This window comes from Sceloporus undulatus, chromosome 3 (genome assembly GCF_019175285.1).
Source record: "Sceloporus undulatus isolate JIND9_A2432 ecotype Alabama chromosome 3, SceUnd_v1.1, whole genome shotgun sequence".
NCBI classification, from domain to species: domain Eukaryota; kingdom Metazoa; phylum Chordata; class Lepidosauria; order Squamata; family Phrynosomatidae; genus Sceloporus; species Sceloporus undulatus.
Window position 1 is genome coordinate 134,211,875 of NC_056524.1, and position 6,614 is coordinate 134,218,488.

The window sequence follows — 6,614 nt, forward strand, 5'->3', positions numbered from 1 at the left end:
CTTGCAGCCAGGAAAAATGAGAAACATGGCAGCACCATAATTTGTAAATTAGTTCTTTTCTAGAAACATTCATCTAAATGTATATTCAGTTCATCATTCTTAAAAAGAAAGGGAACTAAAAAGATGCTATCGGACAGGAGTGAGCAACTGGAAAAGGTGGAGACCACCATCTGGCATCTACTTATTGGGGCACACTGGTGCACTTCATGTGCACCAGAACTGATGTAGTGCCGAAAGTGATATAATAGAATTTTAGCTGATTTTCACCACCCTGTTTTCTGGGCTCTGAGTGGTTTGGGAAAATATGCATTTGTATGTGGTTAGGGAAGCTTTTGGCTTGTACATACCTTAGACCTACAATATTTCCTTCTTGAAGCAAAGTAGCTAACAACGTCCCTTCTCTCTTTCTCCTTCTCCCTCCACCCCCCCCCCCCCATACCTACATCCAAGTTAAGGTCTGTAGTATCCACAGCTAGTCAAATTATTTTGGCCTGCTGGCAGAAAAATCCCTCAAATCTCTCGTCCTTTTTCAATAAAGAAATATACAGTCATATCAAATTAAATAACTAATTCCTCTTATATGCTCCCCCAAATCTGCTACCTAAAGCAGTTACCTCACTCTACCGAATGGTCAAGCTAGTGGTTTTGGAAAACCATTTTTATTCCATCTTTTATCTAAAAGACCTTACTGCAATGTAAATGAATTCTCCTTTTCATCTAAAACAGTGAGGTATATTTGACTGAGAAAAGGAGGTTGGTTCAAATTCATTATGGCTTGAACCCAGGTGTTCCCAGCCTAACAGCCCCCAAACCCATGCACATTTTGCCAGGAGTAATTTCTAATGAGTCCAATGTGGCATGCACCACAGTTATATGTATAGGATAGCTGCTTAAATCCAGCACTCTACTCACCATATATCACACTGGCCACAAAATTTGGAAATGAAATGAAATACAAATAGAAAAGCAACGACCAAAACCTGGGGCAGAGTCAGTTGAATGGCTGGATAGGACTGTTTTTGAACCACAGCGTGCTTAGAATGAAGAATTGTAGTAAAAGCAGAAAAAGTGGAATCTTACTTCTCTGGAGTGGATCCCAGGAATGTGCTTATTTTCCAGAGAGGTAAGCTCCTTATTCTTGATCTGGGTGTGAAATTGGGAGTGAAGCTGGCAGCCATTACAGATTTATGGGGCATCTAAGAGGCTTCATTAGTGAAAGAGAAACAAACTTTCTAGCTAAGATAAAGGATGTTTTCTTTCAAACCTGGAAATAACTAAGTCATAATTTGTAGAAGGACTTTATCTAAAAAATGTGCTAATGAGTGATTAAAAGAACTGAGTGCCAAAATAAATTGAGGAAGCAGAGGGAGGGGCAAGAAGACAGACTTAATGTGAAAAGTAAAAAACAAAAAACAAAAAAACAGAAGGAAAGAAATTGTGGAAAAGGCAAAATAAAGATACAGCTAAGCCATCAAATGACTCCTTTAGGAGGCTAACATGATTGGAAGAAAAGACACACTTTTTACAGGAATCTGAAATGTTGAGAAGTTCAAAGAAAACAGCCCACCTCCTACAAGGATTCTAAACCTCCCACAGCCATTTTGAGCCCCAAGGGGGGATGAAAAGAAAGAGGAAAAACAGAAACTAAAGCAAAAAAATATGGATTGTGAAGAAATGATGAGGAGACTCCCAAAGGTTATAAGGGAGGAAAATGATAAAAATTTCCTAGCGCTTAATCAAATGTTGGAGAGAGATAGATGAAATATGAAAAAAGAGAGGGAGAAAGAGAGGCAAGAACTTGTAAATGTAATAGAGAAAGAGAGAGAAGTTATGACAAGTAAATTTCAACAGCAAATGGAACTTGAAAGGAAAAGTTCAGTTGAAAAGTACATGAATATACAAAAAAGCATTAAAAATTCAAGATGTTCAAACACTAAAATTGGATAATAAATCATGCAAAGCTACTCAAGAAGTACATCAGAGTGAAATCCAGAGAAATAAAAATAAGCTTCCTGAGCTGAACAAGAGACTTATATATTTGCAGGATTATCAGAGAAGATCAAATTTTGTTATTAAAAACCTACCAGAAACTGGGAAGGGAGATACGAGAATTGATATGAGAACAGAGATATTAAGATGGTTGCAAAAATCTCCCCAACCCTTAACTGGACTGAAACTGATTTGGAAAGGATTCATGTACTGAATCAGGGAACAGGATAACACCACAAGATGTAATAGTGGTTAATTACATCAAGAGGAATTGATGGATATGATGAAGAAGAAATTAAGATTTGGAGAAGTAAAAGTGCAAATACACAATGATCACTGCAGACAAACCAAGTTTTGGAGGATATCAATGAAGGCATGTACTATCTTATTGTTGAAGGCTGGGATTTACTATAACTGGGGATATCCTATGTTTTTAAAATTTCTATGTGCTGGAAGAAGCTATAGGATTGAATCTGTGGAACAAGGATTGCAGTTGCTAAAAGAATTGGGTATATACAAAGAAGAAACAAAAATATCTGGAGGACCTATCAAAATATCTGGAAGGGTAGGAGCTGGAGAAGGTGGGAAAACATCTGGAGGAGCTGGAGAAGAAGTTGTGGCTGGGGTGATTGGAGGAGATAAAATATTGGGAGAAGTTGATGGAGTTGAAGTTCCATAGATGAAAGGTAGAACTACTACATTCAAACAAAAGGTTTTTATGAGCACTCGGTGGGAGGGCAAGTTTTGGCCCTTTGGATGTCTTCACTACCCCTCCCCACACAGGCAGCCTTTGGGGCTGGGGCTCGGGCAAATTGCCCTAGTGAATGGGAGTGGGGAGATAAATGGGGTAAAAGGGAGGGGGAAGAAAGGGGGATAGAGCAAGGGATATGGGTATAGGATGCACAAACTGGAGCCATTAGAAATAGAATTGAATTATATTATGTCAAATAAATGGAAAATTTCAACCTTAAACACCAAAGGCCTTGGTTTTGTGGTCAAACAAAGAAGGATTAAAGCATTATTAAAGAAAGATTCAGCAGACATTATTTTTCTTCAAGAGACGCATCAATGGAAGGAGAGTGTAGATGAATTGAAATTGAATTGGACAAGGAATTATGAGAAAGCATTTGGAAATTCTAAATAATAATAATAATAATAATAATAATAATAATAAATCAAATGTAATTTTGTAATAAACAATGTATTGAGAGATGATGATGGAAGATATATAATAATACAGAGGGGACTAGGTGAGAATAAATATGTATTGGTAAATGTATATGCCATAAATGAAAAACAGGAAGAATTTTATGAGAAAGTATTAAAGAAAGTGTTAAATATACAAGAACAATATGTGATCCTGGCAGGTGATATTAATATGCAGATGGACAAGAAAAATATAAATCCAATCTATCAGTAAAGGATAGACATAGTAATATAACAAATTGAAACAAAATAATAAAAAGGGGAATTGAATGACATATGGAGATTAGTAAAGAATAGACTACATTTTAATATCAAAAATATAAAAAATAAAATTTTGAATACCAAAATAGCAAATATAAAAATACCAGACCATGCGTTGGTCAATATTGAAATTGCTGTAAAAAAGGACTACAAGCAAGTAAAAAGATGGAAGTTAAATACTAAGATATTGAATCAAAAGGGTTGTTATGGGGTATTATGAAGGCAGTTAAAAGGGGGATATGTATAAATGTAACATACAATCTTAAAAAAAGACGAGAAGAAAGGAAGAAGAAATTAGAAGTTGACATAGAGTATTGGAAAATAAGTACAGTGGTGCCTCGGGTTACGAAATTAATTCGTTCCGTGGCACCGTTCGTAACCCGAAAAGCCTTCGTAAGCCGAATTGCCATAGGCACTAATGGGGAAAAGCCGCGATTCCGTGCGAAAAAGCCAAAAAAAGCACCAAAAGTTTTTTCGTAACCCGAAAAAACATTAGTAACCCGGAACAATGTTTTCCTATGGGATTTTTTCGTATCCCGAAAATTTCGTAACCTGGGTATTTCGTATCCCGAGGTACCACTGTATATAGTAAATAGAGCTAAACAGACATATGTAGAATTAAGGACATAAAGAGAGGAATTGTATAAAATGGAAATAGACAAAGTACAAGAAAATTTGATTTACTTGAGAAGATAATTTTTTAAATATAGTAATAAAAAGTCAAAAAATATTGGCTCGATCCATACAAGAGAAGAAAATGGAAAATATGATAAATATGGGTAGAGATAAATCTGGTAAAATATGCAGAATGATGAACGAAAAATTTAAAATATTTGAAGAATTGTATAAGGAACTATATCAAGCAGGGGAGAACCCTGAGGATAAAATAGAGAAGTATGTGGAAGAGAAATGGGAAATAAAAATTAAAGAAGAAGATAAGGAATTGCTGGAACAACCCATTGACAAGATAGAGACAGAGGAGGCAATTAAAAAAATGAAAAATGGGAAAGCACCAGGAGTGGCTGAATTGGGACCAGAATATTACAAAGTGTTTGAAAAGATGTTAATTCAAAAATTGTTTGAATTATATAATGGAATAATAAATGGGGAGAAAAATACCAACATCATGGCATCAATCGCTTGTAATTTTACAACCAAAGGTAGATAAAGATTTAACTGACCCAGGATCATATAGACCTATACCATTAATAAATCATGATGCAAATATTTTATCAGCTATCATGGCAAATAGAATGAACAAGTGTGTGTGTGTGTGTGTGTGTGTAGAAAAGGATCAATGTGGATTTGTGAAAAGAAGACAAATGCCACTCCCAGTAAGAAGAGTTTTTGTTAAAATACAAGTAATTGGGGGGGGGGGGGTTGGATAAGAGCAGGGATTTGGACATTAGATATATTTAAAGCATTCATTATGTGGAATGTCCAACATTAAAAATAATTATAAAAAGATTTGGAGTGGGGGATAAAGTAAGGGGTTTAATAAATCAACTATATTCTAATAATTTAGCAATAGTAATGGTAAATGATCTGGTAACAAATGAAATAAAGGTGACAAGAGGTGCCAGACAAGAATGCTTATTATCGCCAAAATTATTTGCAATGGTAATAGAGATATTAGTGGATGTTATAAGGAAAGGTAATTGTTTAGAAGGAGTAGGATTGAAAATAAAACATGAAATTAGTCTATTTGCTGATGGCATATTATTAACCATTAAAGATTTAATGAAAAGACTGGGAAAAATAAAAGAACATTTAAATGTATTTGGTGAGATGATAGAGTTGCAGATTAATTGGAAAAAAATCAGAAATGATGTTATTTAATTACACAAAAGAATAGGAATGTGAATTTGTAAGACAAAAAAGTTTAGCGATACCATTAAAAAGTAGTATAAAATACTTAGGAATAAATATAATGAAAGATTTAAAAGAAATAAAAGAACCCGGTAATATTAAGGAAAGAAGTGAAGAAAAAACTAGTAGAATATAAGACTATTCAACTATTGTGGTTTGGAAGACTAGCATTAGGTAAAATGAAAATATTACCAAAATTATTATTATTATTTTTTATTTAGAATGCTACCTTTAAAAGTTTTAGATACCAAAATGACAACAAATATTGAATAATATTGTAACTGAGGGAAAAGAACCAGACAACATAAACAACTTTGGTATAAATCACAAAAAGAAGGAGGGTTGGGCCTTCCCAGTATAAGAGTATGTAGTGATGCTAATGAACTGAGATATGTAATAGAAGGTATGTTAGGTGTCGGAGATTTAGAATGGTTAGAGTTAGACACAGATATGAAAGTATGAAACAGTTTTTAAGGGCATTTACTAAGAAAGAAATTAGGATAATTGGAAACCCATTTATGAAAAATATATTAGAAATATGGAGTAAATATAAAAAAGGGTTAATGACTGAAGATTCAATAATAACACCAATAATAATGGAAAGGAAATTTCCAAAAAACATCAGAAAATTGTTAGATAAGGAGTTAAAGAAGAGGTTAAATAGATAAAATAGATAAAATAGAAAATCGAATGGATTTAAGTGTAGAAAAAGAGAGTATAAAGGAAAAATCTATAGGGATAAAAGTTTAATGTTTCCATTGTATGCAAATAGAACGATGGATTAAAAATGGAAGAAAAGGGAATGTAGAAACAAAAAAGTATACACAGTTGAACAATTAATTCAGAAAGGAAGAGAAATGGAGGAAAATGAGAACTTGAAAGGAGTGAAATTTATAAAACACTGATGGAAAATAATGGGGGGGGGGGAACAGAAGAAAACACTTTGAGAGGAATATGGGAAGAAGAATTAGGATGCAAAATATGTGATAAGGAATGAGACAGAATTTGAGAACAAAGACATTTGAAGAATTTATCGAAACAGATCAAAGAAAATTGACATGAAAATGGTATTTGATGCCAGTGAGATTACATAATATTGATAAGGAGCCCTGATGGCACAGTGGGTAAATGCCTGTACTGCAGCCATTCACTCAAAACCACAAGGTTGCGAGTTCAAGACCAGCAAAAGGGCCCAAGCTCGACTCAGGCTTGCATCCTTCCGAGGTCGCTAAAATGAGTACCCAGACTGTTGGGGGCAAATTAGCTTACTTGCTAATTAGCTTACTTGC